Source organism: Urtica dioica, chromosome 2, assembly GCF_054948205.1.
Source record: "Urtica dioica subsp. dioica isolate 48M chromosome 2, U.dioica_male_clone48M_v1_H2, whole genome shotgun sequence".
In the NCBI taxonomy this organism is placed as follows: domain Eukaryota; kingdom Viridiplantae; phylum Streptophyta; class Magnoliopsida; order Rosales; family Urticaceae; genus Urtica; species Urtica dioica.
In genome coordinates, this window is record NC_142757.1 from 20,546,749 (window position 1) to 20,569,205 (window position 22,457).

Consider the following 22,457-nt stretch of genomic DNA (forward strand, 5'->3'; position numbering starts at 1 on the left):
CCGAATTTGAGTACTGAAACGCTGTCGAACTCTTACCTCGCTCGTTTCTCTCAAGTCTCGACCCCTAAACACTAAACCCTCTACAAACCACCTCAATCCTACTAATGTTGAGCGTCGGAGAGGTAAACAGAGGCAACCCCTCTGTTTCCCCTTTGTAGTTCACACCTTTTCTGCTTGCTTTTCAGGTGCCTGGACGAGACAAATACCATAGACAGCTAAGGGACGACTTGGGATACCAAGTCTGACACGCTCGAGTCGAGACGAGACCTCTTGGTCTGGCCTTGGGTCTGACCGTCTGCGACTCCTAAATCGTTGTCCGAAAAACTGCGACAACAGAGACTAATGCCGCGGCACTGGCTGAGCTAGCGAAGCCCGGGTGTGGCCCACCAACTAGCCCCGAAGGGGGAGAAGAAGGTCCTCGTGATGCACGCTCATCGCGTTTGGTGATCAACTTGGTTTCCCATGAGGCATCCGTAGATGCCCCCTCGCCCAAGCAGCAAGAAGAGGTTGCCAAGTCTGTAGGGCTTCCCTGGGTGTCGTGTTGGAATTGATCTAGGGTTAAGAAAAAGTTTAACGCTTCGAGCAAGCAGCGGAATTTAAAATTTTCTTTAAAACAAGTAAAACGATTTTACCAACCTAGACAAAGAGCAAGTACATATAAATTAAAATTATAAACTAGCAATACATGTTTACAAATGTTGTCGCTGTTTTTCGGACAACTATTTAGAAGCCCCAAACGGTTCGACCCAAGGCCGGACCAAGTGGTCGCGTTCGGGCTTGAGCGTGTCGGACTCGGTATCCCGAGTCTTCCCTTAGCTGTGATTGGTGTTTGCTTCGTCTGTCGTTCGTCCTGCAAGAGAAGGTAACGATGAACTACAAAGGGGTTGCCTCTGTTTACCTCTCCGACACTCAACATTAGTAGGGTTGAGGTAGATTGTAGAGAGTTAGGTGTTTAAGGGCCGAGACTTGAGAGAAACGAGCGAGGTACGAGTTCGACAGCGTTTCAGTACTCAAATTCGGATTACCTGGACCAGGGGAAGGACCCCGGTATTTAAAGGCGACCAAGGGGTGTTTTGGGTATCCCTTGGCCGAAGGCCGGCTCTGAGCCGGCCATGGAGGCGAAGGTCGGCTCTAGGTCAGCCATGGAGGCGAAGGCCGTCCCTGGGTCGGCCGTGAAGGCGAAGGCCGGCCCTGGGTCAGCCGTGGAGGCGACGGCCGGCTCTGGGTCGGCCGTGGAGGCGAAGGCCGGCCCTGGGTCGGCCGTGGAGGCGAAGGCCGGCCCTGGGTCAGCAGTGGAGGCGAAGGCCGGCCCTGGGTCGGCCGTGGAGGCGAAGGCCGGCCCTGGGTCGGCCGTGGAGGCGAAGGCCGGCCCATGGTCAGCCGTGATGGCGAAGGCCGGCCCTGGGTCGGCCGTGGAGGCGAAGGCTGGCCCTGGGTCGGCCGTGGAGGTGAAGGCCGGCCCTGGGTCGGCCGTGGCCATGCGAAGGCCAGCTCTGGGTCGGCCGTGAAGGCGAAGGCCGGCCCTGGGTCGGCCGTGGAGGCAAAGGCCGGCCCTGGGTCGGCCGTGGAGGCGAAGGCCGCCCCTGGTTCGGCCGTGGAGGCGAAGGCTGACCCTGGGTCAGCCGTGGAGGTGAAGGCCGGCCCTGGCTCGGCCGTGGCCGGGCGAAGGCCGGCTCTGGGTCAGCCGTGGAGGCGAAGGCCGGCCCTGGGTCAGCCGCGGAGGAGAAGGCCAGCCCTGGGTCGGCCGTGGCCGGGCGAAGGCCGGCTCTGGGTCGGCCGTGGAGGCGAAGGCCGGCCCTGGGTCGGCCGTGGAGGCGAAGGCCAGCCCTGGGTCGGCCGTGGAGGCGAAGACCGGCTCTGGGTCGGCCGTGGCCGTGTGCCGGTGTTGTCAATGGTGCCCACAAGAAGAGTAGTAGTGTCTATTTATGTACATTTGATGTCATATAGTCTTACGAAGACTCTTGCTTGTAATTGCTTATTCATTAATATAAAGTTGAAACGTTCATTCATTCTTTCTTTGTTTGAAGCTTTATGATAAAACCTTAGTCTTTTAGTCCATAAACAAACTTAACAACTTACGAAGAGACAAATGTAGATTTGCATGAACAAACTCTTCGTAGTTTGCTTAAAACGATATATTCGCAATCTTAGGGTCAAAGGACTATTGACCTCAGAATGATTGTTAGAAGAATCTATGATGTCTGGTTATGAGGCATTGAGAGTTGGAGACTCTATAGTTCTTCTAGGTATCTTCCGAAGGTACTGAATTGACCAGTGCACTTCTAGAGACAAGATAAGAACAAACCATTTAACCTCTTATGTCTCGAAGTCACTATGTATGAATTGCATCATGCTTACCTTAAACCTGAAATGAGACATGTCATTTCACACCTTAGTATTCTCATTTGAGAAAGTCAGAGTTCGGACTCACTATGTGATTCCGAACAGGACCTATTGGTGAAGTACTAAGTTGTGAGTATGTCATGAGTAACTTTGTGAAGTTCTCATAGATATGGAATTCATGTACAAGATTGCTGAAATGCAATGTATGTCACCTCATGCTTTGTTCCTTGGAGTGTGAATAAATGAACTGGCCAGTGTCCAAATTGAGTCCTGACTCTTTTGGATGAAACAATGTGACTTGTTAGCTCCTCGTCAATACATTGTTTCTAACTTATTCACAAGCGACAAAGGAGTTGAGGAAATAACAGCTAGAAGGGTAAAATGGTAATTTAGTAAATCCCGACTAGCTGATGACATTCATGAAGGGTAAACATAGATAATATTCAGTGGATCCGCTCATTATAATTAGGTGAATTCTTGAGTAGAAAATAAATTCATTTGAACCGAGAGATTTTCAGTGTCAACTCTTTAGTGGAGTCAGTTGGCATTAAGCTAAACTTGGAAAAGGTTTGTGAACTTTTGAGTCCAAGTGTTTAGCTCAAGCTTTGTTCATTTGGGTCCATGAGGCCACTGTCACGAATCACATCGATAGGAATAGTTAAACTGGAAGCTAAGTCAAAACAAGAACGAAAATTATCAAAAGGGTATTTTTGTCTTTTGAGACATAGGATGAAATGAATGTCAATAAATTTTTTGACATGGTCATTTGATGACAAGTTTCACTCGGCCAAAAATTAGATTTATTGGGCTTTGTGGATTAATTTCATTTCATAAGAATTTTATTGAAAATTCTTAATGGGCCTTTTTCATGTTGTCATGAACAAGTGGAAAAGCTTCTAGAAGGCCTTTCTTGAATGAGATAGGCGTCCAACATACCCATAGGAAGAGAGAATATTTTGTGCATAAATGTATCAAGATACTTGCCAAAAGAAAAAGAGGAAACAAATTTGCATATGGATGCACAAGGTGGGCGCCCAAATATGGTCAAGGGAGAAGCAAACAAAAGAGGAAACAAATCCAAGGACTTACTTGATATGTCTTGGCCGTGCACCTCATGAAGGAAAAACGGAAATTGGCTCATGAATATGTGATATTCTATAGAAGAGGAAACTACCTTATTGAAGGTGAGACCTCTCCTATAAATAGGAGCCTCATTCTTCTCATTTTTCTCATTCCACATAAGTTAGAGATTGAGAGCTTCTCTCTCTAGAACTTGTGGTTGCCGCCCCTCTTCTCTCTCTGTCTAGTTTATTTTCGATTTTTCTTGTTTTGGCACCTAGGTCCTCACTCGACCTAGTGTTTAGCTCTGCGACTTCAAGACTCGTTCTTAAGTCGTAGTGTTTAAAAGTGCCCACTCACTGATTCCTTCTTTTCGAGTGGTTTAGTGATAGAAACTTTCGTGGTTGCTCGAGGTGCCGAGGAAAGAAAGAGAGACGTGCTGCGAGGGGAGACGAGTGTTGCAACTTTCTAAGAGCTTCTCAAAGATCAAGCTTCAAGAAAGGTTAGTAAACTTCTTAGCTCATATTAGTTTTTAATTACATGTACTTCCACTTTGTCTAGGTTAGTAAAAAACTGTTTTTACTTGTAAAAGAAAATTTTTAAAATTCCGCCGCTTACCGAAGCGTTAATTATTTTCTTAAACCCTAGATCGATTCCAACAAATGGTATCAGAGCTATGGTCAAAGATATGCATGTACATGTATTTAAAAATATGAGCTTGAAAATCGTTTTCGAAAGTTTACTAATTTTGTGACAAGTTAGAATTGTTATCTTAGATTTTTTTTAATTTATTGCTCTTGCCTTTAAATTAAAAATCATGTTGTTTTTCTATGATTTTGGGATGTTTTTAAAACACATTAGAATCAGTTCTAAAAGTTTTTAATTTTTTATATTGAAAAACGTGTTTTAAAGGTTTGAGAAATTTCGAGTAAAATTTTGTGACTAGTTTTCTTGTCTTACTAGTTTCTTATTTTTACTTGAATCGTTTTATGCTTTTTGTTATTTCTTTTATGCCTTGTTATTACCTTGCTAATAAAACACAAATAAAAGTTTTCACAACCTTCATAAAACGTTCCGTTACACTCGATTCTTTTTCGCACCTAAAAAGGACCAAGCTTTAATTATTTCTTTTTCTTCGAGCTGGAGTAAACCCGCATTAAATGTTGCATAACTCTCTGCTAAGAAATCTATATTTAATGAGTCTTAAATCAAATTAAAGCTCTGTCTGTCCTCTGTCCAATGCCACCGGTTTCAGCTCAAAAGGACATCGGAGCCGCCAGATATGGCGATTTTACTCCGAGGTGCGCGGCTGTGCTGATACTCCAGTTTTTTAGAAATCCGGAATTTCAAACCCCACTACCATGAGTTATAGAACTCTAATGAGAAAATTTTCTTGAGCAAAAATGTTTTTCATATGATTATAAACATGATGTGTTCGATTAAAATGTTTTGATTTTTGAAAGTTTAATTGAAATTGAGTTTTTACAAAACTAGTTTGAATTTTGAAAAACCGTTTTCACTTTCAAACTTGAAAATTTTTTGTCATCCAAATCAAATAAATTTTCAAAATGTTTTCAAAACTATATCTATATCACATATGTTCAAAATCTATATGCTTTTGAAAATTTGAGTGGAAGGTCTCCTTGTAGACAAGCCGAAAAATAAAAAGATGTGTAATCTCAAACTTTCAAGTGTTCGAGTGAGTTGAAGTTCACACTTCCCTCATGCACTTTCCCGAAATAGAAAATAGGAAAAGATCGAGTATGTACCTTGTGCCTTTATGCACTAATACTGCTCTGAACATGTCGATCTAGGATTCTCTTCTAGTTGTCCGCTCTGTCGCTCTTTAACGAGGAAATCTGTTTCCGAACTTATAAGAGTCGATGAACCAACTCCAAAAACTAAGTGGGAGGGTTATACTTGTTGTTTGTAACCCACGATCCCCAACACTAATGAAAAGTGCAAGTGTCGCCGGACTAAGAGTCACCCTCGTGGCCCTCTCTTAAATGAGAGTACTCAAGGGCGCTTTGCTCTGATCATTGCTCAATGAGCTACGTCCGAGAGTGAGACGATGATGGCAAGGCCTCCCCTTGGGGGATTGTTTTTCAAAGTTGACCTTTTGGACTAAGTGGTTGGTTGCACACTTAGACTCAATCCCTAGTAATCCTCCCTCGAGGCCCTGCGAAAGGATGTGAGTGATCAAACCAATTTACAAGGTGGCTAGTCAAAATAGATGTATTGACATCTTGGCTTAGCATTAAGGATGTGTCATTTACTTATAAAAGGAGATTTTTTGCGGCCTTCTCTTGAGGGAGTAAATTATCGTTTGGTTTATAACACCTTTGGATTTTATAAAAGTCTTAATAAAACTTAAATCCTAAACCAAAGACTAATCATAAACTTGTTTCAACTTAAATAAGCAACATGTCTCGCAAACATCTCTCGTTCATCCTTTCCTCGAACAAACTCGAAAACGATAACTACGTAGATTCAAAACATAACCTTGACATAATCCTTACTAAGCACAAATGGGTACTCACCACCCCGTGTCCTCCTCTGACGAATGATGATTCAACTCAAGAGGACAATGACGCCTTAGCGGCCTGGCTTCGATCTGATGAGATTGTGAGGTGCTATATCTTGGCATCTATGAACAATGTGCTGAAAGAGCAACATCGTGACATCGAGACTGCCGCTAACATGCTCTACAAATGTTTGGAGGGTAAATGCGTCAAGCAAGGAAAAAAGCAGTCCGACAATTTATGAACTGTCGCATGAAGGCTAGGACTCCTGTTGGAGACTTTATGATATTGATCATTAGTCATCTGAGTAAAATGGAAATCCTAGGATCTGAGATTGATGGGAAGAATGTCATAGATGTGATCTTAGAAACTCTCCCCGCATCTCTTGATACCTCCAAGATGAACTACTCCATTACCAAGCTAAAGTACACTGTTACCAAGCTTATGGAGGAACTTCACACTGATGTAGGTCTCACTAAGCGAAAGAGGAATCAAGGAGAGGCACATGCTATTGAGCACAAAGCCTCCGCCTCTAGAACTGAGAAGGGACCTTACAAGGCCGATAAAAAGAACTGTCCCGCCTATCTCAAAGCAAAGGAACATAGTATTGTACTAGTTACCGAAGCATGCTTAGTAGCTGATAATGTATCAACGAGGATTCTTGACTCCACTGCTACTAACCATATTTGTTGTTCCTTGAATGGTTTCAAGAAAACCAAAAGCTTAGAGGAAGGCGAGTTCTGTTTCAAATGGGGTGATGGGAGCCTGGTGTCTGCGAAGCCTGTGGGATCCATGACGCTGTCTTTAGAAGACCGCACTTTAAACTTGAATAATGTTTATTTCGTTCCTACCTTTGGGAAGAACTTAATATCCGTTTCCTGATAATTCTTTTGTCACTGATGCATGTATGAAGAATGCTCTTTTCTACGTCTATCCCACTCAACCTTCTCTTTTAGACACCGAAATAGATAATGATCTAATTAGGGAGCCAAAGAGGATCAAACTTTCTGAATCCTCCGATCTAACAAAATCAACATACCTCTGGCACTTGAGACTTGGTCATATCAGTCTAGATAGGATAAAGAGACTTGTGAGGGACGGTCCACTCAAAGCCTCTGCAATAGGTTCACTACCTACTTGTGAATCCTGCATAGAAGGAAAAATGACTAAGCGACCTTTCTCCGATAAGGGTCGAAGAGCCACTGAGTTGCTGGAACTAATACATTCTGATGTATGTGGTCCGCTCAGCCAACAGGCACGTGGGGGATACGAATACTTCGTTACCTTCACCGATGATTACTCACGATATGGGTTTGTCTATTTGCTCAAACACAAATCCGAGACCTTTAACGTATTTAAGGTCTTTAGGGCTTTAGTGGAAAAGCAAATTGGCAAAGTGATCAAAACCCTTCGATCTGATCGAGGTGGTGAGTATATGTCTGGAGATTCCATGACTTTCTTAAAGAAGAAGGTATCGCTTCTCAGCTTACCGCACCTGGCACACCTCAACAAAACGGAGTGTCAGAGAGAAGAAACCGAACTCTTATGGAGATGGTTAGATCAATGATGAGTTACTCATCACTCCCTCTTTACTTTTGGGGATATGCCCTCGAAACAGCCACTTACATTCTGAACCAAGTTCCGTCTAAAACGGTTCCTGGTACTCCTTATGAACGATGGACTGGCCGTAAAGTGAATCTTGGCCGCATCAGAATTTGGGGTTGCCCTGCACACGTGCTAAGACTAGCAAGTTGGCTAGTAGATCAGAATTGTGTTTGTTTGTGGGATATCCAAAGGAAACCAAAGGTTTCATTTTCTATAGTCCCGAGGACGATAAGACTTTCGTTAGCACGAATGCTCGTTTCCTTGAGGAGGACTTTATGAAGGATGCAAAACCTAGAAGCAAAATTGTGCTTGAAGAAAAGTTGGGTGAGGAAGCTTCTACCTCATCTGTGAGAACTGTTCTTACCCCAACTGAAACACAACCTAACTCATCTGAATCTCGTCAAGTAGTATTTCGACGTAGTGGGAGGGCTACTCAAAATCCTGACAGGAACATGTCTTATGGAGACTCTCTCGTAGCCGTCTCTGACATGAATGATCCTGTTTCCTATAGCCAAGCGATGGCTTGTTCTGAATCAAACCTTTGACTTGACGCCATGAAAGTTGAAATGCACTCGATGTATATCAACAAAGTCTGGAAACTTGTAGACCTTCCTGAAGGGATTAAACCCGTAGGGTGTAAGTGGATATACAAGAAGAAAAGGGGTCCTGATGGGAACGTCGAGACGTTCAAAGCACGACTTGTGGCGAAGGGTTATACCCAACAAGAAGGGATTGACTATGAAGAAACCTTCTCGCCAGTCGCGATGCTTAAATCCATCCGCATACTCCTATCCATAGCTGCAGCTCTCGACTATGAGATCTGGCAAATGGATGTCAAGACAGCCTTTCTGAATGGCAATCTTGACGAGCGCATTTACATGGCTCAACCAGACGGTTTCATGGAAGAAGGTCAAGAGACCAAGGTTTGTGAGTTGCTTAAGTCCATTTATGGATTAAAGGAAGCATCTAGGTCATGGAATATTAGATTCGATGAAACTGTAAAGAGCTTTGGCTTTGAACAGTCAATAGATGAGCCTTGTGTTTACAAGTTAATACACGAAGGCAAAGTTGTGTTTCTGGTATTATATGTCGATGATATACAACTCATTGGTAATGACGTGGGTAAGTTATCTAAGGTTAAGGTCTGGCTGGCAAAGCAATTCGATATGAAGGATCTAGGAGAAGCCGCGTACATTCTAGGGATCCAAATCTTTCGAGATAGGAAAAACCGGACCCTGTCGCTCTCTCAAGCATCTTATATTGATAAGGTAATGGATCGCTTCTCGATGCAAAGACTCCAAGAAGGGCCGAACACCCTTTAGGAATGGAGTTTCACTCTCTAAGGACCAGTCTCCCAAGACTGCACAAGAGATTGAAGACATGAGGAAAATTCCTTACGCCTATGCCGTAGGAAGCCTCATGTATGCTATGCTTTGCACTAGACCTGACATCTGTTTCGCCGTTGGCGTACTTAGTCGTTTCCAATCCAACCCTGGACCCAAGCACTGGATTGCTGTTAAGCATGTTCTTAAGTATCTTCGAAGAACTAGGAACTTGATGCTTACATACTCAGGTACTGACCTGATTATGACGGGATATACCGACTCCGATTTTCTAGCGGATAAGGATTCCAGGAAATCCACTTCGGGATCTGTGTTCATCCTTAATGGTGGAGCTGTTGTGTGGAGGAGTATTAAGCAATCTTGCATTGCTGACTCCACAATGGAAGCAGAATATGTGGCTGCTTGTGAAGCATCCAAAGAGGCTGTATGGCTTAGAAAATTCCTTAAGTATTTGGAAGTTGTTCCAAACGTCGACGAGCCGATGACCCTTTATTGTGATAATAGTGGGGCTGTCACTAACTCAAAGGAACCTCGAAGCCATAAGCTCTCTAAGCATATTGAGAGAAAATACCATTTGATTCGAGAGATCGCGTAGCGCGGAGACGTGGAGGTGAAGTAGATCTCTGGCAGATCCATTCACCAAGGCCCTAGCGAACATGGTCTTCGACCAACTTCGAGAGGGATTAGGCATGTAGGACTACTCACATCTTCTTTGAGTCAAGTGGGAGTTTGTTGTCAATGGTGCCCACAAGAAGAGTAGTAGTGTCTATTTATGTACATTTGATGTCATATAGTCTTACGAAGACTCTTGCTTGTAATTGCTTATTCATTAATATAAAGTTGAAACGTTCATTCATTCTTTCTTTGTTTGAAGCTTTATGATAAAACCTTAGTCTTTTAGTCCATAAACAAACTTAACAACTTACGAAGAGACAAATGTAGATTTGCATGAACAAACTCTTCGTAGTTTGCTTAAAACGATATATTCGCAATCTTAGGGTCAAATGACTATTGACCTCAGTATGATTGTTAGAAGAATCTATGATGTCTGGTTATGAGGCATTGAGAGTTGGAGACTCTATAGTTCTTCTAGGTATCTTCCGAAGGTACTGAATTGACCAGTGCACTTCTAGAGACAAGATAAGAACAAACCATTTAACCTCTTATGTCTCGAAGTCACTATGTATGAATTGCATCATGCTTACCTTAATCCATAAATGAGACATGTCATTTCACACCTTAGTATTCTCATTTGAGAAAGTCAGAGTTCGGACTCACTATGTGATCCCGAACAGGACCTATTGGTGAAGTACTAAGTTGTGAGTATGTCATGAGTAACTTTGTGAAGTTCTCATAGATATGGAATTCATGTACAAGATTGCTGAAATGCAATGTATGTCACCTCATGCTTTGTTCCTTGGAGTGTGAATAAATGAACTGGCCAGTGTCCAAATTGAGTCCTGACTCTTTTGGATGAAACAATGTGACTTGTTAGCTCCTCGTCAATACATTGTTTCTAACTTATTCACAAGCGACAAAGGAGTTGAGGAAATAACAGCTAGAAGGGTAAAATGGTAATTTAGTAAATCCCGACTAGCTGATGACATTCATGAAGGGTAAACATAGATAATATTCAGTGGATCCGCTCATTATAATTAGGTGAATTCTTGAGTAGAAAATAAATTCATTTGAACCGAGAGATTTTCAGTGTCAACTCTTTAGTGGAGTCAGTTGGCATTAAGCTAAACTTGGAAAAGGTTTGTGAACTTTTGAGTCCAAGTGTTTAGCTCAAGCTTTGTTCATTTGGGTCCATGAGGTAACTGTCACGAATCACATCGATAGGAATAGTTAAACTGGAAGCTAAGTCAAAACAAGAACGAAAATTGTCAAAAGGGTATTTGTCTTTTGAGACATAGGATGAAATGAATGTCAATAAATTTGTTGACATGGTCATTTGATGACAAGTTTAACTCGGCCAAAAATTAGATTTATTGGGCCTTGTGGATTAATTTCATTTCATAAGAATTTTATTGAAAATTCTTAATGGGCCTTTTTCATGTTGTCATGAACAAGTGGAAAAGCTTCTAGAAGGCCTTTCTTGAATGAGATAGGCGTCCAACATACCCATAGGATGAGAGAATATTTTGTGAATAAATGTATCAAGATACTTGCCAAAAGAAAAAGAGGAAACAAATTTGCATATGGATGCACAAGGTGGGCGCCCAAATATGGTCAAGGGAGAAGCAAACAAAAGAGGAAACAAATCCAAGGACTTACTTGATATGTCTTGGCCGTGCACCTCATGAAGGAAAAAGGGAAATTGGCTCATGAATATGTGATATTCTATAGAAGATGAAACTACCTTATTGAAGGTGAGACCTCTCCTATAAATAGGAGCCTCATTCTTCTCATTTTTCTCATTCCACATAAGTTAGAGATTGAGAGCTTCTCTCTCTAGAACTTGTGGTTGTCGCCCCTCTTCTCTCTCTAGTTTATTTTCGATTTTTCTTGTTTTGGCACCTAGGTCCTCACTCGACCTAGTGTTTAGCTCTGCGACTTCAAGACTCGTTCTTAAGTCGTAGTGTTTAAAAGTGCCCACTCACTAATTCCTTTATTTCGAGTGATTTAGTGATAGAAACTTTCGTGGTTGCTCGAGGTGCCGAGGAAAGAAAGAGAGACGTGCTGCGAGGGGAGACGAGCGTTGCAACTTTCTCAGAGCTTCTCAAAGATCAAGCTTCTAGAAAGGTTAGTAAACTTCTTAGCTCATATTAGTTTTTAATTACATGTACTTGCACTTTGTCTAGGTTAGTAAAAAACTGTTTTTACTTGTAAAAGAAAATTTTTAAAATTCCGCTGCTTACCGAAGCGTTAATTATTTTCTTAAACCCTAGATTGATTCCAACAGCCGGGGGAATCCTAGGACGGCCGCTTAAACTCAAAGTTTGTCGTCGGCGCATCGGAGTAGCCCGTCGCCGAGAGGTATGTTCCGACGTCTTTTAATATTCTTATTTTTTTGTCGATCACTTTAGCCTCGTTTTTCGCGCCCATGGACCCCATTGACCGCCTATCGGGGTGCAGGACCATTAAAGATGACTTGCTTCACTTGTTCGGGGATAAGCACGTAGATTTAGATAATTTTTGGGCTCATTTTTCGCCTCCTTCAACGATCTCCGACATACGACACTCGTCGAACTTGAACCACGCGATTGAGATGACCGGGGAAGACCTCTCTCTGGTGGAGACGTGGGACCGGCGAGGGAGATGACGCGCGTGCCGGAGACGGCCAGCGCGGGCCGGTGGACGCCAGGGATGGCCCGCACGCCGGAAGAGGCGTCTTGGCCCGGGGCGGCGCCGGGGGTGCTGGAGGTGTCAGGGAAGACCTACCCAGACCGGGGAACAATACCCAACCACCCACAGGCGGCCTGGGCGGCACGCGCGTGCCAGAGGAAGTCGCGCTGGGAGCGGCCGGCGACGGGGGAGATGCGCCGGGGGGAGCCGACGCCGGGGAGGACGTCCTGTCTGGGGGCGGCGGGAGAAAGCCCCCACCCGAGTGTGTGGGGCCGTCTGGGTGACCACCAGGCGCGCTAGCAAGGAGGAACACCCGGGCGTAGCGAGCGAGTCCAGGGCGGCCGCGCACGGCGAAGCCAGTGCCGAGAGGCACGCGCCGGCCGGTGTCGACGTCCTCTGGGCTGGTCCCGACGCGGGGGAGGCCTTTGCTCGGCCAGGTGATGCCGTCGAGTGGCCTGCAGATCGCGCCCAGGAGGAGAGCCCCCAGGGCCTGGCGGCGCTGGCGATGACGCGTGTTGCCGGAGAGCCGCCGTCGGGCAACGTTGCCCATGGGGGGGCCGGCACCGGGAAGGAGGTGGCCCGGCCAGGTGGCGCCGGCCAGGGGGAGGCGGCCTTGTTGGAATCGATCTAGGGTTTAAGAAAATAATTAACGCTTCGGGAAGCGGCGGAATTTTAAAAATTTTCTTTTACAAGTAAAAACAGTTTTTTACTAACCTAGACAAAAGAGCAAGTACATGTAATTAAAAACTATTATAAGCTAAGAAGTTTACTAACCTTTCTTGAAGCTTGATCTTTGAGAAGCTCTTAGAAAGTTGAAACGCTCGTCTCCCCTCGCAGCACGTCTCTCTTTCTTTCCTCGGCAGCTCGAGCAACCACGAAAGTTTCTATCACTAAATCACTCGAGAGAAAAGGAATTAGTGAGTGGGCACTTTTAAACACTACGACTTAAGAACGAGTCTTGAAGTCGCAGAGCTAAACTCTAGGTCAAATGAGGACCTAGGTGCCAAAACAATAAAACAAAATTGAAGAGAGAGAGAGAGAGAGAGAGAGAGGATCGGCCAAGTCTAGAGAGAGAAGCTCTCAATCTCTAAAACTTTGGGATGAATGAAATGTGAGGAATGAGGCTCCTATTTATAGGAGGAGGATTACCTTCAAAAGGTAGTTTCCTCTTTTCCTATTGCCTTGCACGTCCAACATGCCTCATGAAGGCTTAGGATTTGTTTCCTCATTTGATTTCCTCTTAGTTGGCCGAAAATGCACTTTCCTTCTTAAGGAAATTTGTTTCCTCTTTTTCTTTTGGCAAGTATCTTCATACATCAATGCACAAAATAAAATCTCTTTCCCACTATGGCATGAACGAAATTCAGCCTTATTTTCCTTGGGTTGGACGAAATTTGAGCTTCTAGAAGGAGCTTCTAGATGTTTCTTCATTTGTTCATGACAACATAAGAAAAGCCCATTAAGAATTTTCAAGTAAAATTCTATGAAATGAAATTAATCCTCAAGGCCCGATAAACTATTTATGACTGAGTGTTTTAAGTTTCATTTGTCATCAAATGACCTTGTCAAAAAAAATTTATTGACATTCATTTCGTCCTATGTCCAAAAGGACAAAAATACCCTTTTGACAATTTTCGAAAAAACTCCTCGTTTTTGTTTTGGCTTAGCTTCTAGTTTAACTATTCCTACTCGATGTGATTCGTGACAGTGACCTCATGGACCCAAATGAACAAAGCTTGAGCTAAACACTTGGACTCAAAAGTTCACAAACCTTTTCCAAGTTTAGCTTAATGCCAACTGACTCCACTAAAGAGTTGACACTGAAAATCTCTCGGTTCAAATGAATTTATTTTCTACTCAAGAATTCAACCTAATTATGATGAGCGGATCCACTGAATATTATCTATGTTTACCCTTCATGATTGTCATCAGCTAGTCGGGATTTACTAAATTACCATTTTAGCCTTCTAGCTGTTATTTCCTCAACTCCTTTGTCGCTTGTGAATAAGTTAGAAACAATGTATTGACGAGGAGCTAACAAGTCACATTGTTTCATCCAAAAGAGTCAGGACTCAATTTGGACACTGGCCAGTTCATTTATTCACACTCCAAGTAACAAAGCATGAGGTGACATACATTGCATTTCAGCAATCTTGTACATGAATTCCATATCTATGAGAACTTCACAAAGTTACTCATGACATACTCACAACTTAGTACTTCACCAATAGGCCCTGTTCGGAATCACATAGTGAGTCCGAACTCTGACTTTCTCAAATGAGAATACTAAAGTGTGAAATGGCATGTCTCATTTCAGGATTAAGGTAAGCATGATGCAATTCATACATAGTGACTTTGAGACATAAGAGGTTAAATGGTTTGTTCTTATCTTGTCTCTAGAAGTGCACTGGTCAATTCAGTACCTTCGGAAGATACCTAGAAGAACTATAGAGTCTCCAACTCTCAATGCCTCATAACCAGACATCATAGATTCTTCTAACAATCGTACTGAGGTCAATAGTCCTTTGACCCTAAGATTGCGAATATATCGTTTTAAGCAAACTACGAAGAGTTTGTTCATGCAAATCTACATTTGTCTCTTCGTAAGTTGTTTAGTTTGTTTATGGACTAAAAGACTAAGGTTTTATCATAAAGCTTCAAACAAAGAAAGAATGAATGAACGTTTCAACTTTATTAATGAATGAATAGGAAATTACAAGCAAGAGTCTTCGTAAGACTATATGACATCAAATGTACATAAATAGACACTACTACTCTTCTTGTGGGCACCATTGACAACACAGGGCCCACGGGCCGGTGACCCATCTGGCCGAGAGCTGGGCCGAGCTGATGTACCGGACGCGGGCGCTGAAGGACGAGGATTGCCTGGGCCGGGCCTGCGTGTGGAGGAGCCACCCAGCTAGGAGATGGGCTGGGTCCTCGGGCTGGACGCGTGCACAGGAGGGAGCGCGGTGGGCCACGGGCTGCGCCGGCCTGACGGCGGCGGCCCGGTCGGCCGGCAGCCAGGTGCGCGCTCGGGCAACCATGCCGAGGTCGAGAGTAGTTGCCCGGCTCGAGTGGGCGGCCGTGAGGGGGTCTCCCCCTTCCCAAGCAACGCTCCAGACGCCGAGCGCTCGAGCGATTCGTCGAGCCGTCACGTCACACCTGCGGCGACACTTTCCTCAACCGCGCGGGAGGAAACGCGGGCCTTAACCTTGCCGATTGGAGTATCGGCCATACGGGGCGACCTTGACTGCTCGGGTGTTGATGTCCCGAGTTCGCTCTCGATTATCAACTTTAAGAGCCTGAGGAAATGCTACAACATCCCGGAGTTCGTGTCGATCCTACGGCCATTACCCGACGACCTTCCGACTCGCCCGCGAAGGGGGTATGCTGCGGTCCATGAGGCGAGTCTTCGCGCAGGACTGAGGTTGCCTTTCCAACCGGTCATCCAGGAGTTGTTGACTCGATTAGGGGTACATGCTTCGTAGATGTCCCCGTTCTTTTATCGAGTGGTTGCGGCGTGCCATATGATGCTCTATCGAGAAAAGAAGAGGGCCGTCATCGCGGACGACAATCAGGACCTCATAACGGTGCGAGGGGTCCCCGGGAGACCGGGCTCCTACCTAGTATCACATCGGAAGCGCCTAGCCATCATCACCAGGGTCACTTCGAAGCACAGGTACCCCTGGGTGTGGGTGTCCGAGTCGGCTTTCGGGGCGGCGCCCCGCACCATTGGTCCTGTAAGGACAAGTTTCTGCGTCACTCGTATTTGGAGATAATAAGCGAGTTTCCATTGTTACAACTAAATTCTCGAGTGGGTTATATTTCAATGGATTTATCGAATTAATTTTAAATATGTTAAGCTTATGGAAATCTCGGAATGAGTAAAGGAATTATCGAGTTTATCTTGATTAATAAATTAATTCCGAGGAAACATTCCGGAAATTAATTTAAGAAATAAATTCTCAAGGATGAGAATTAATTCCGAGAAACCTTAAATATATTTAAATTATTCGAGAACGAACGAGAAAATTCTCGGTTCAAATCATATAATTATAATCCGTTCGGTGATGGATTTAATTAAATAATTATATGAAAAGGACGTGGTTGTAACAATTTTAAGGGACCCATTTGAAAGAAAACAAGAAAAAGAAATTGGTTTGAGAATAAAAGGATAATTCTTAAGCCTTGCCTTGTCATCACACATGTGTCACGCTTCTATCCTTGCCAACCCAACACTTATCTTCATCATTTACTTTGCTATTAAGTCTCTCCAGCCGAAATAAACAAACCCACGGGAAAAAAAAGAGGAAGAACAGAAGAAGAGAAGAGAAATAGTGAGAGACCGAGGGAGAGAGAGAGAGCTCGGGGAAGAGAAAGGCCGAGAGAGAGCAGAAGAGAGCTAGAGAGTGAGTGAGCGAGACTGAGAAGGAGAGCGACCGAGGGAGAGGACGCGTGACCACCAGCACAGCCCGTGACCCCAGCTCCGTGCGCGCGCCATCCAGCCGACCCCTGAGCCTCGCCGCGCGCGCGACCGCCGTGAAGGTTGAGCCGCCGCGAGCTAGAGAGGACGCCGGAGGGTTCAATTCCTCCAGAAACAAGGTGAGATGTTCTTCCCCAATTTCGAATCTGGAAGTTAGGGTTTCGTTTTGGAATTGGGGCTTTTGGTTGTGAGTTAGGATTTCGGTGATGATCCCTCTGATTATGGTGGTGTTCTTGGTTTTGGACGGGTTTGGTTGTGGTTTTGGTCTTGGCCGTGTGGTTTTGGTCTTGGCCGTGTAGAATGGTTCTGGCCGTGTGTTTGATCTTGATTTTTGGGACGTGATTCTGAGCTTGATGTTGTTTTTCTAGTTTGAGAATAGGAGTTAACGGTTGTTTCGTTGTTGTGCGTGTGAGTTATATATGTTGAGAGTCTAGGCTCGTTTTAGGTGGGCTGAACAGGTCTCGGGGCAGCGGCTCGGGATGGCGAAGAGGCTGTCCGAAGGTTGGCGGAGATGTTGCGCGAGTGACGACGGAGTGGGGCTGGTCAGCGAGGTTCATCGGCTCGGTTGGGACGAGCTGTTGGGCCGGGGACGGCAGCGACGCTGTGGCGGCTCTCAGGGGGCTGTTTATGGCAGTCTCTGCCCGGTGTTAGCGAGTCGAAATTTCCCGAGTTCCGACTCGAGTCTAAGACGTAGTGAAGTAGTTTTTCTTTTAGTTAGTTGCGAAGTTTTGATGGATTGTATGAGTGCTCGGAGTTAGTGCGTTATTATATTTTATGTATAGTGTTATGTTTTATTGTTTGACAATGGTTTTATTTTCCAAGTTGGTTTCGTTTGAACCGTTAAAATTAGTACGTTATTATTATCAAGAATTAATACGTTATAATTAGTATGTTTTATAATCGAGCTCGTTTTATGTAAGTCGTTAAGAAAAAAATAATTAATATGTATCATTATTAAACTCGTTGATTATTCACGTAATTATTTAGTATATTTATCTTAATTATGTATTAAAAATCGAGTTCGACTATAAGCTCGACTCTTTTAATTTTGAAAAAGAATATCAACGAGAAATGTTTTATTTACGTTCTCAAACGTTATAACTTGTCAATAAAAAGAGACAAGTCATAAAAGATTTTCTAAACCACATTTGAGAAGTGTCGGTTTGAGTTATTTTCATATAACTTACGTATTCTATAGATTGTTTGTAAGAGTTTCTTTATACGTTCTTTTCTTTTAGTTTCGACCTTCGGGAACCTATCCTAAGCAATGGGCTTTGTCCCGTCAAAAGAATAGGTGGTCGAATAGCGGGGCGTTTCTTAGCCTAGATCAGGGAAGTTGTTAAGGCCTTGTTCTTAGGCGTCGATTCTTTCCCGTCTCTGTTCTGTCATGTATTCCCTGATGTTTGTTTTTTTAGACGCTCTGAGTAGCGTGACTAGGAGGACGTTTTGAATACGTTCCTTATGAGCTTTCTTTTAGTAGAAGTGTGTACGTTAGTAGATCAATGGACGAGATACTGAGTATGCTCGATGTTCGATCTTTCTCTTCCATAGATACGTCCAGATTGCTATAAGGATTAGCAGGAGAAGCTTACGAGGACTGGGTTATACATGAAGTTAAGAAGAACCCTTTTATCTGGAAGAGAAGATCTCAGGATTCGAAAGAATCGTTATCCGGGTAAGTGGATTATAGGCACCTACAATATCAAGAAATATTATATATATCTTTATATATATACATATATTGTACGTGCATTTTCTATATGCTTTCTAGTAAGCAAGAGTAAGATAAACCAAAAGACAATTCACTATCAAGATTAAGGGCTTTAAGCCACTAACGAATTGAGAAACGGAATTAGTCCGGCTAACAAAAATGGCTAGAGGTAACTAGGAACCCGAGCCTTTGCTATGTGTTTAGTTAGCCACCTTCCAGAGATCCAGTCCTAGTGAATTGGATTATGAGAGACTGAAGCTAAGACTCGTATTCAAAAGCGAGAATATTATGATAGGATCTTTGGGAGTTGCATCTCAAGATCTTATAATTCACGAGTTAATAAGCGAAAAGAATATATGTTAAGATCGGGATTAAACCCGAATTAAGCAGTCTCTCATGTTAAGTTAATTAAAGAGAAAACACAGAATGATACCGCCTCCGACATATACCCCTTGTTAGCAGGTACCTATTATGCTTCGTGCTGGTACCACATGGGGATTAGGCAGGAGACTGTGCACCCTCCTGTCTGGCGCCAATAAGACATGTGTCGTGCGGATATCATTAAGGGATCCCGAGCAGGAAATGTATTGTATGATGGGAATTGCCGGGACCTAAGCTGGCATATTCTCAAGTAAGAGGAGTTACCGGGACCTAAGCTGGTAATTCCATAGTTATGATTAAAGCAAGTATGTTTATGATGTGAATCACCGGGACCTAAGCTGGTGAATTCTTAAGTAAGAGGAATCTCTCGGGACCTAAGCTGAGTGATTCCTAAGCAGGATGAATCTATCGGGACCTAAGCCGATTGATTCTCAAGTAAGGTGGATTTATCGGGACCTAAGCCGATACTTCCGCAAGTTATGAAAAGATATGATCTCATGTTATGTATTGTTTATGTGTTATGTGCATTGTGCATTAGATATGTAGATATCCGCTTACTGAGTCTTTCGACTCACAGTTATTATCTTGATATTGTAGATAAAGGAAAGGCCAAAGAAGACTGAGCAGAGCATCAGCGAAACCGGTAAGTAAGTAGGCGTGTGTATGTACGGCTGCCGACCTGTGGCTAAGTCAAGGGCGAATGAGTCTATTTTGTTTTTAAAAGACGAGTCTTTTGTTTGTAAAGTTTTAAATAGTATGTTTTAAGAAAAACAAAAAATTCGCCCATATTTTTTAGACGTTTATGTAAATATTTTAAAAGTTTTTCTAGAAAATGTTTTCTGGAAGCGCTTCCACCAAAGTTTTTATGAATTTTATTTATGTCAAGTAAGATACGAAGATCTCTGCCGCGGCTCGTGGGTGAGCTAAGGCTCGCGGGTCGTGACAGAATTTTTGGTATCAGAGCCCAGGTTGAGCCGTTTCTGTAGACTTGTGGTCGTACATACACTAACTTACTTACTTATAAATCAGCTGATGTTTAAGATAGCCTTATCTATAATATCTTGTTGAGTCTTTGTGAAAGATAGCGGTTACATTAGGATAACCGTATGCTTACCCAATCCTAGTCTTAGGTGAAGTAAGGATTAAGAATGGGACCTAAGAAGCGAACGCAGACGGATCTTTCACAAGAAATGACTGAAATTAGCAGGGCTTTAGAGCGTCAAGTAGAAGATGCTCGTCGAAGAGATGCTCAAATAGAAGAGCAGAACAGGTTGATCACGCAACTTATTGCGCGAATGAACGAGCAGCAACCTCCACAGGGTCAACAAGACCCTGAACCCCAGGCGCATCGACCAGAACAACCTGGAGGACAAGGTGAGCACGTGCCAAATATGAATAGGAATCCAGATGGTCAGAATGTACAAGCGCCACCACAAGCCCAAGCTATGGCGCCAGATGAGGTTTCGCTGTTTCAGATTCCGATAATGGCACCATTTGTCGGAGAGCCTGTATATGAGCGCTTTCGTAAGCAGACGCCGCCGACTTTCAATGGAGATGCTGATCCTTCCCTAGCGGAGAATTGGATTAAAAGGATCCAACAGATCTTCACGTACATGCAACTTACAGATGCTGAGAGGGTTGCTTGTGCAGTGAACCAGTTGGAACTTGAAGCTCGAAGCTGGTGGGAGGTAATCGCAGTTTATGATGAAGGGAATTCCTGGTTAGTTATATCTAACCGTTAGCAAGTGACTATTTCAAGTCACCAGTGTAGTTTGAGTATGATACGTGTGTGGACTTTAAGACCAGAATCAGTTTGTTATTCATCAATCGATGACACGTTTAGAAGAAGGTATATCCTCTCTTGTTTTCTGAACATGGAAAATTATCTGGAAGCTCGATAGTGTGATGCAGAAGGAGTACCCTGCTTTTCTTTAAGTTTCGAGGACGAAACTAACTTAAGGGGGTAGGGATTGTAAGGACAAGTTTCTGCGTCACTCGTATTTGGAGATAATAAGCGAGTTTCCGTTGTTACAACTAAATTCTCGAGTGGGTTATATTTCAATGGATTTATCGAATTAATTTTAAATATGTTAAGGTTATGGAAATCTCGGAATGAGTAAAGGAATTATCGAGTTTATCTTGATTAATAAATTAATTCCGAGGAAACATTCCGGAAATTAATTTAAGAAATAAATTCTCAAGGATGAGAATTAATTCCGAGAAACCTTAAATATATTTAAATTATTCGAGAACGAACGAGAAAATTCTCGGTTCAAATCATATAATTATAATCCGTTCGGTGATGGATTTAATTAAATAATTATATGAAAAGGACGTGGTTGTAACAATTTTAAGGGACCCATTTGAAAGAAAACAAGAAAAAGAAATTGGTTTGAGAATAAAAGGATAATTCTTAAGCCTTGCCTTGTCATCACACATGTGTCACGCTTCTATCCTTGCCAACCCAACACTTATCTTCATCATTTACTTTGCTATTAAGTCTCTCCAGCCGAAATAAACAAACCCACGGGAAAAAAAAGAGGAAGAACAGAAGAAGAGAAGAGAAATAGTGAGAGACCGAGGGAGAGAGAGAGAGCTCGGGGAAGAGAAAGGCCGAGAGAGAGCAGAAGAGAGCTAGAGAGCGAGTGAGCGAGACTAAGAAGGAGAGCGACCGAGGGAGAGGACGCGTGACCACCAGCACAGCCCGTGACCCCAGCTCCGTGCGCGCGCCATCCAGCCGACCCCTGAGCCTCGCCGCGCGCGCGACCGCCGTGAAGGTTGAGCCGCCGCGAGCTAGAGAGGACGCCGGAGGGTTCAATTCCTCCAGAAACAAGGTGAGATGTTCTTCCCCAATTTCGAATCTGGAAGTTAGGGTTTCGTTTTGGAATTGGGGCTTTTGGTTGTGAGTTAGGATTTCGGTGATGATCCCTCTGATTATGGTGGTGTTCTTGGTTTTGGACGGGTTTGGTTGTGGTTTTGGTCTTGGCCGTGAGGTTTTGGTCTTGGCCGTGTAGAATGGTTCTGGCCGTGTGTTTGATCTTGATGTTGTTTTTCTAGTTTGAGAATAGGAGTTAACGGTTGTTTCGTTGTTGTGCGTGTGAGTTATATATGTTGAGAGTCGAGGCTCATTTTAGGTGGGCTGAACAGGTCTCGGGGCAGCGGCTCGGGATGGCGAAGAGGCTGTCCGAAGGTTGGCGGAGATGTTGCGCGAGTGACGACGGAGTGGGGCTGGTCAGCGAGGTTCATCGGCTCGGTTGGGACGAGCTGTTGGGCCGGGGACGGCAGCGACGCTGTGGCGGCTCTCAGGGGGCTGTTTATGGCAGTCTCTGCCCGGTGTTAGCGAGTCGAAATTTCCCGAGTTCCGACTCGAGTCTAAGACGTAGTGAAGTAGTTTTTCTTTTAGTTAGTTGCGAAGTTTTGATGGATTGTATGAGTGCTCGGAGTTAGTGCGTTATTATATTTTATGTATAGTGTTATGTTTTATTGTTTGACAATGGTTTTATTTTCCAAGTTGGTTTCGTTTGAACCGTTAAAATTAGTACGTTATTATTATCAAGAATTAATACGTTATAATTAGTATGTTTTATAATCGAGCTCGTTTTATGTAAGTCGTTAAGAAAAAAATAATTAATATGTATCATTATTAAACTCGTTGATTATTCACGTAATTATTTAGTATATTTATCTTAATTATGTATTAAAAATCGAGTTCGACTATA

At 43.6% G+C, this 22,457-nt stretch overlaps 2 long non-coding RNA genes across 2 annotated transcripts; both read left to right on the top strand.

Annotated features, from left to right (window-relative positions):
* The first annotated feature begins 16,637 nt into the window (after positions 1-16,637).
* Positions 16,638-17,425, top strand: LOC149404160 (uncharacterized). Its single transcript, XR_016295451.1, has 2 exons — positions 16,638-16,765; positions 17,060-17,425. It is a non-coding gene; the product is annotated as an uncharacterized LOC149404160 (long non-coding RNA).
* A 4,016-nt stretch (positions 17,426-21,441) lies between these two features.
* Positions 21,442-22,206, top strand: LOC149404161 (uncharacterized). Its single transcript, XR_016295452.1, has 2 exons — positions 21,442-21,572; positions 21,873-22,206. It is a non-coding gene; the product is annotated as an uncharacterized LOC149404161 (long non-coding RNA).
* The last annotated feature ends 251 nt before the right edge of the window (positions 22,207-22,457 follow it).